Source organism: Brassica napus, unplaced genomic scaffold (assembly GCF_020379485.1).
Source record: "Brassica napus cultivar Da-Ae unplaced genomic scaffold, Da-Ae ScsIHWf_694;HRSCAF=1008, whole genome shotgun sequence".
Classification (NCBI taxonomy): Eukaryota; Viridiplantae; Streptophyta; class Magnoliopsida; order Brassicales; family Brassicaceae; genus Brassica; species Brassica napus.
In genome coordinates this window covers 30,001-37,248 of record NW_026016749.1, presented here as the reverse complement: position 1 = coordinate 37,248, position 7,248 = coordinate 30,001, and positions in this window count along the sequence as shown.

The following is a 7,248-nucleotide window of genomic DNA, read 5'->3' as shown; positions in this document are numbered from 1 at the left end:
AACTCCTATGAGATTTATTCGACTTCTGGTGATTCTCCACTACTTTATGTATCAAAATCAAGCTTCTTACATCGCGATTCATCCTGGTTGATTAGAATGACAAAGAAGCTGTCATATTCCCAAACAGGAAAACTGGATCACCTGATTTGAAAGTGGGATAGCTTCTTCATCCTAACTCCTATGAGATTTATTCAGCTTCCTGGTGATTCTCACTACTTTATGTTTCAAAATCAAGCTTCTTACATCGCGATTCATCCTGGTTTGATTAGAATGACAAAGAAGCTGTCATATTCCCAAACAGGAAAACTGGGATCACCTGATTTGAAAGTGGGATAGTGATGTGATCATGGACCAACTATCTAATGGAGATGATGAGGATCTGGATAAGCCGACTGATGGAGATGATCTAGCCTTGCCTAAAGGACCTATGAATCGATCAAGATCAAGGAAGCTCACGCAAGTTATTGGAGGATTGGTTAAGAGGTCATGGAAGCAAGAGTAATGTCTTGGTAGAAGCTTGATCAACCAAGACACACTTATCACCATTCAAGCAACTTCACCATCAAGCTGATCATCAACTAAGCAAGCAACTATGTGTGCTCTTTTTCCCTATCTTTGTTTTGTCCCAATGGGTTTCCAAAGATAGGTTTTTAACGAGGCCATAGATTGCTTCTCAAAACCCTTAGTTGATGATTCGATCCAACCTTATCCCGGATCAACCTTATGTTATATTATGTCTTTCATTCATGTTTTCAAACTTGTCTTTGTTCTATTTCCAAGAGAGCGTTGCTTTTACTCTTTGATAGTTTTCGAGAAGCTTGGAGTCTGTTCCAACTTCTCTATATAAGTGTGCTTTGAACCCCTTATCAATAATCAATTATCTTTTATCAAACCTTTCTTTGTTCTCTCTACTGCTTGTCGCGAGTTGTTGAGTGTTCTTGTTGGGTGTAGTATCCAGCAACCCAAGAGTGTCTATCTCGGTGTGTCATATCCGATCTAGTCACTAGGAGTATCAAGGAGCCTTTCCGCAGCCTCTTGTGTCACCAATCGATCCACAACCTTGTAGAGCTTGAGTCTTTGATTCGTTCTAGCAAGGATCTATCCCATACTATCCAGAGAAGCAATCTAGGGACGTATTATGTGGTATCAGAGCTCTCTGGTTAGGAAAGTACTCGTTTCTCTTTTGTTTCGATTTAACCTGTTCATCTTCTTGATCAGTTTTTAGATCGATCCGTTTTGTTTCAACTGATCTGTTCTTTGTTTCGCAATATCCATTGATTGATCTGTGATCCGTGGTCGTTTAAGTGTGTGATCTAATCATTTTGTGTCGATCTAATTGTTAAGAGTTTGAAATTGATAGATCTAGGTTTCGCTTTTTAGATCCGATTGTTATCGATCATATTCTAGATTTGATCTTTGTTTGAATCTAATTGATCGTGTGATCTGTTTAAATCACCTATAACAACTAGATCTACTGTGTGTGTCGTCGAAATCTGATTAACAAACCTACCCTGATCGCGTTTCTATTGTGATTTTCAAGTTGTCGATTTGAATCCTCCTTTGCTTGATAATCAAGTTTTCTTTTACCGCCAGTATTTTCAGTTTAAAATCTCTTAATCATCTACTGATTACGATCAGTTTATTGGAACTATTTACTGGTTGAGTGTTGTTTTTGATTCTAGGGTACCAATGGGGAAAGAATCAGAAGAAGAAGCCGAGCTAGTAAGAAAGAACAAGATGCTGAGAGATCAAATGACCGAGCAAATGAATCAGACCATGATCTCTACTATGGCTGATATGCTTAAGGCTAGCATGAAGGAATTACGTGATGAGATGAGACATGGAGAGTTGAGGCAAGCTACTGGCAGGGACATAGCAATGAGTCTAGAAGGACCGGCCTACTCCAGTACGGAGAGCATGCGGGTTCACAAGAGACCGACAACTACTACTCGCGCAATAGAACTGAGCACAAACCAACTGAGCGCAGTAGTTCTTCTTCTGAACTGAGCAGAGGAAGATCAAGGCGTGAACATGATGGAAGGGGGTCACGCAAAGACAAGCTTTCAGGACTTAAGCTTAAGATTCCACCCTTCCATGGCAAGGTGGATCCAGATGCCTACTTGGAATGGGAAAAAGAGCGAGCTTGTCTTCAATTGCCAACACTACTCCAATGCCAAAGGATCAAGATTGCAGCACTGAATTCTATGATTATGCGTTGAGTTGGTGGGATCAACTTGTAACTACTAGACGGCTTAACCAAGAGAATCCGGTTGATTCATGGCACGAGATGAAGTCACTCATGCGCAAAACGGTTTGTTCCAGTCACTATCACCGCGACCTACATCAAAGCTGCGAAGACTTACCCAAGGAACACGAACTGTTGAAGAATACTATCAAGACATGGTTGCTGATGTTAGAGCTAGATCTTGGAGGATAGAGAAGCCACTATGGCAAGGTAATGAGATCCTAGGACCCTTCTCTGGATGGTTTGGATAGATCCTTGCATAAACGAATCAAAGACTCAAGTTTATCAAGGCTGTGGATCGAATGGTGACACAAGAGGCTGCGGAAAGGCTCCTTGATACTCTAGACTTAGATCGGATATGACACACCTTTCTAAAGCCCTTGGGCGTTGGATATTACACACCAACAGACTGGATATACCACCAGACACTCTCTTAACCTCGTGAAAGCAACAAGAGGGAGAAAAAACACAAAGGTTTAAATGAAAGAAAACTTTGATATCTTGATAGATGCTAGGGTTGCCGAGTTACACTATATATAGTGAAAGGCTTGGAACAGGCTCCAAGCATTTCGAAATTAAAGGAACAGGCTCCTCCAATTAATGTAGAAGTAAAGACACAACTTAGATAGAGTTTTCGAAAATGAAAGACATAAATACTTAGAAATAAAGATAGCATAAGGTTCTTCATGTGGTTTGGTCCGAGAGTATCAACTAGGTGATAAGATAGCAAGACTATGGCCTCGTTAAAAACCTATCATTGCAAAACCCAATGGGACAAAAACAATGATAGGAAAAGAGCACACATAGCTTGCTAGCCTAGATGATACTCAACTTGATGGTAAGATGGCTTGAATGGTGATAAGCGTATCTTGAAGTATCAAGCTTCCTCCAAGACATTCTTCTTGCTCCAAGGACTTCCTGATTAGTCCTCCAATAGCTTCTTTGAGTTTCCTAGCTCTGGCTCGAGTCATGGGACCTTTAGGAATGGTTAAGACCTCATCTTCTTCAGCTGGTTCATCTCTAAACTCGCCATCTCTATCTCCATCAGCTGGCTGGTCCATGATCATATCATCCCCTCCCTCTTGAAAAGGATTTGACCTCAAATCAGGTTCATCTGCAATAAAAGGGATCAAGTCAGTAACATTGAAGCTATTACTCACATCATACTTATCTTGGAGATCAATCTTGTAGGCATTGTTGCTGATCTTCCTTGTGATCTCAAAAGGTCCATCAATTCTTGGCATAAGCTTTGACTTCCTCTCATTAGGAAACCTCTCTTTTCTCAAATGAACCCAAACTTTATCACCCTCCTTAAAGACCATCTCACGCCTTCCTTTGTTGGCATGCTTGACATACTGCTTAGTTTTCTCTTCAATGTTGAGCCTAGCTTGCTCGTGAAGTTGTTTCACCATCTCTGCCTTCTTTTTGCCATCCAAACTGACCCTTTCACACTCAGGTAAAGGGATTAAATCCAAAGGAGAGGTGGGATTGAACCCATAAACAATTTCAAAGGGTGAAAACTTAGAAGCAGAATGCACAGCATGATTATATGCAAATTCACAATGTGGCAGATAATCTTCCCAAGATTTCAGATTCTTTTTAATGAATGCACGCAAGAGTGTTCCTAGAGTTCTATTAACTACTTCAGTCTGTCCATCAGTTTGCGGATGACAAGTAGTGGAGAACAACAACTTAGTGCCTAGCTTAGACCAAAGAGTTTTCCAAAAATAACTAAGAAACTTAGTATCCCTATCAGAAACTATGGTCCTAGGCATGCCATGTAAACGCACAATCTCCTTAAAGAACAGGTTAGCTACATGCAATGCATCATCAGTTTTATGACATGCTATGAAATGTGCCATTTTTGAGAACCTGTCAACAACAACAAAGATAGAATCCTTCCCAGTCCTAGTTCTAGGCAATCCAACAATGAAATCCATAGATATGTCATTCCAAGGATGATAAGGAATAGGGAGAGGAGTATACAAACCGTGAGACTGAACCTTAGACTTAGCTTGCTTGCAAGTTGCACATCTCTCACATAGTTTCTCCACATCACTTTTCATCCGAGGCCAAAAGAAATGATCCTGCAAGGTTTTAAGAGTCTTTGCAATACCAAAGTGACCCATGAGACTTCCTCCATGTGATTCCCTAACAAACAAATCTCTCAAAGAGCAATTAGGCACACACAGTCTATTATCATAAAAGAGGAATCCATCATGTCTAAAATAATGTCCAGCAGCAAATTTCTCACAAGAGTTATAAGCTTCTTTAAAATCTGGATCAGATTCATACATCTCTTTAATCTGCTCAAAACCTAACAACTTAGCATCAAGAGTGTTTAAGAGAACATACCTTCGAGATAGTGCATCAGCAACTATGTTTTCTTTACCTTGTTTGTACTTGATGACATAAGGAAATGTCTCAATGAACTCAACCCACCTTGCGTGTCTTTTGCTGAGCTTGTTCTGTCCTTTCAAGTACTTGAGAGACTCATGATCCGTGTGTATCACAAACTCCTTGGGCCACAAGTAATGCTGCCAAGTCTGCAAAGCTCTCACCAAGGCATACAATTCCTTATCATAAGTTGCATAGTTGAGAGTGGCGCCTCCAAGCTTCTCACTGAAATAAGCTATGGGTCTCTTCTCCTGCATAAGAACAGCACCAATTCCAATTCCTGAGGCATCACATTCAATTTCAAAAGTTTTATTGAAATCAGGAAGTATAAGAAGAGGGGCATTAGTAAGCTTCTCTTTTAGGCATTGAAAGGCAAGTTCTTGTGCTTCTCCCCATTTGAATCCAACTTCTTTCTTGATCACCTCAGTCAATGGGGCTGCTATGGTGCTAAAGTCTTTCACAAACCGTCGGTAGAAGCCAGCAAGGCCGTGAAAGCTCCTTACTTCACTTATAGTCTTTGGAATTGGCCATTCTTGAATTGCTCTCACCTTCTCCTGATCCACCTTTACTCCATCTGCACTCACAACAAAGCCTAGGAAGACCAAGTTATCCGTACAAAAAGTGCATTTCTTAAGGTTAGCAAACAGTTTTTCTTTTCTCAACACATCAAGAACAGACTTAAGATGATCTATATGCTCTCTAGGTTCTTACTGTAAACAAGGATATCATCAAAGTATACTACCACAAACAAACCTATGAAAGATCTAAGCACATGATTCATCAATCTCATAAAAGTGCTAGGAGCATTGGTTAATCCAAAAGGCATGACTAACCACTCATACAACCCATGCTTAGTCTTAAAGGCTGTTTTCCACTCATCTCCCTCTTTCATTCTTATTTGATGATATCCACTCTTCAAATCTATCTTAGAAAAGACACTAGAACCATGCAACTCATCAAGCATATCATCTAATCTAGGAATAGGGTGGCGATACTTCACTGTTATGTTGTTGATTGCTCTACAATCAACACACATACGCCAGCTCCCATCTTTCTTTGGAACAAGGAGCACAGGCACAGCACATGGGCTCATACTTTCACGGATATGGCCTTTCTCCATCAGTTCCTCAACCTGCCTTTGTAGCTCCTTGGTTTCCACAGGATTAGTTCTGTATGCTGGTCTGTTGGGAAGAGTAGCTCCTGGTACAAAATCAATCTGATGCTCAATCCCTCGAATAGGTGGCAATCCTATGGGATTATCTTCTGGAAATACATCCTGGTATTCCTGTAAAAGAGCTGACATCTCACTCGGATACACCGGTGTACAATCAGTTAGAGACAAAAGAGATTCTTTAAAGATAAATAAGAGAACCGATTGATGAGAATAAAGAGATCTTTTGATTTCACTAGCTTTAGCATAGAAGTTGTGTTGCTTATCTGGTTTGAGATCAACCTCTTTCTTTTTCTGAAGCTGAAGCTGATCTTCATGCACTTCTTTAGGAGTTAGAGGTACCAAGACAGTTCGCTTGCCGTTGAACTCAAAAGAATGTTTGTTGGTGAAGCCATCATGGATGACACGCCTATCAAATTGCCAAGGCCTTCCCAGTAGTATGTGGCTGGCTTCCATGGGTATCACATCACAGAGAATGTCATCTTCATACCTCCCAATGGTCAAGGGTATAGAGACCTGAGTAGATACCCTCATCTCGCCCTCTTCATTAAGCCATTGCAGCCGGTAAGGTTTAGGATGCTTTTGAGCTTTCAAACCAAGCTTCTTCACCATTGTCTCGCTAGCAACATTAACACAGCTTCCACCGTCGATGATCAGGCTGCAGACCTTTCCTTGCACCAGACAACGTGTGTAGAACAAGTTCTCTCTTTGTTCTTGCTCCTCTGTTTTGTTTTGCAAACTGAGAGTTCTTCTTGCAACCAAAAGTCTACCTTGAACTGGTTCCTCCTCATGCTCAACTTCTGATAGTTCTTGATCAGTCCTTAGTTTCTCATCTTCAGATTCAAACTCTCCATTCTCCAGAAGAATCATAACTCTCTTGTTAGTACACTCATTAGCATAGTGCCCACGCCCTTGGCACTTAAAGCACTTCACATCTCTTGCACGCGAGCTTGTAGCTTCCACTTTACCCTTATCTTTGTTGTAGATGCTACTAGACTTGGATTCTTCTTTTGGCTGTGGCTTGCTCTCCTTTTGATAGCTCGGTTTATCTTCCTTAGAGGTCTGGTATCTATTGGAACCATAGCTGCCACGCGCATAACTTCTTCTCTTAACTTGCTGTTCCACCAAGATAGCTTTGTGTAGCATCTCCTCTATCTCCAAGTAGTGTTGCATCTCCACTCTATCTTGTATCTCACGGTTGAGTCCACCAAGAAATCGTGCCATGGTAGCTTCACTGTCCTCAGATACACAAGCTCTTAGCATAAGCAACTCCATCTCTTGAAAGTATTCCTCTACAGACTTTGATCCTTGTGTGAGCAGTCTCAGCTTTTGATGAAGATCACGGTGATAATGACTTGGTACAAACCTCTTGCGCATCACAGCCTTCATCTCTGCCCATGTTTCAATGGGGAATTCACCATTGCGCCTCTTGTTG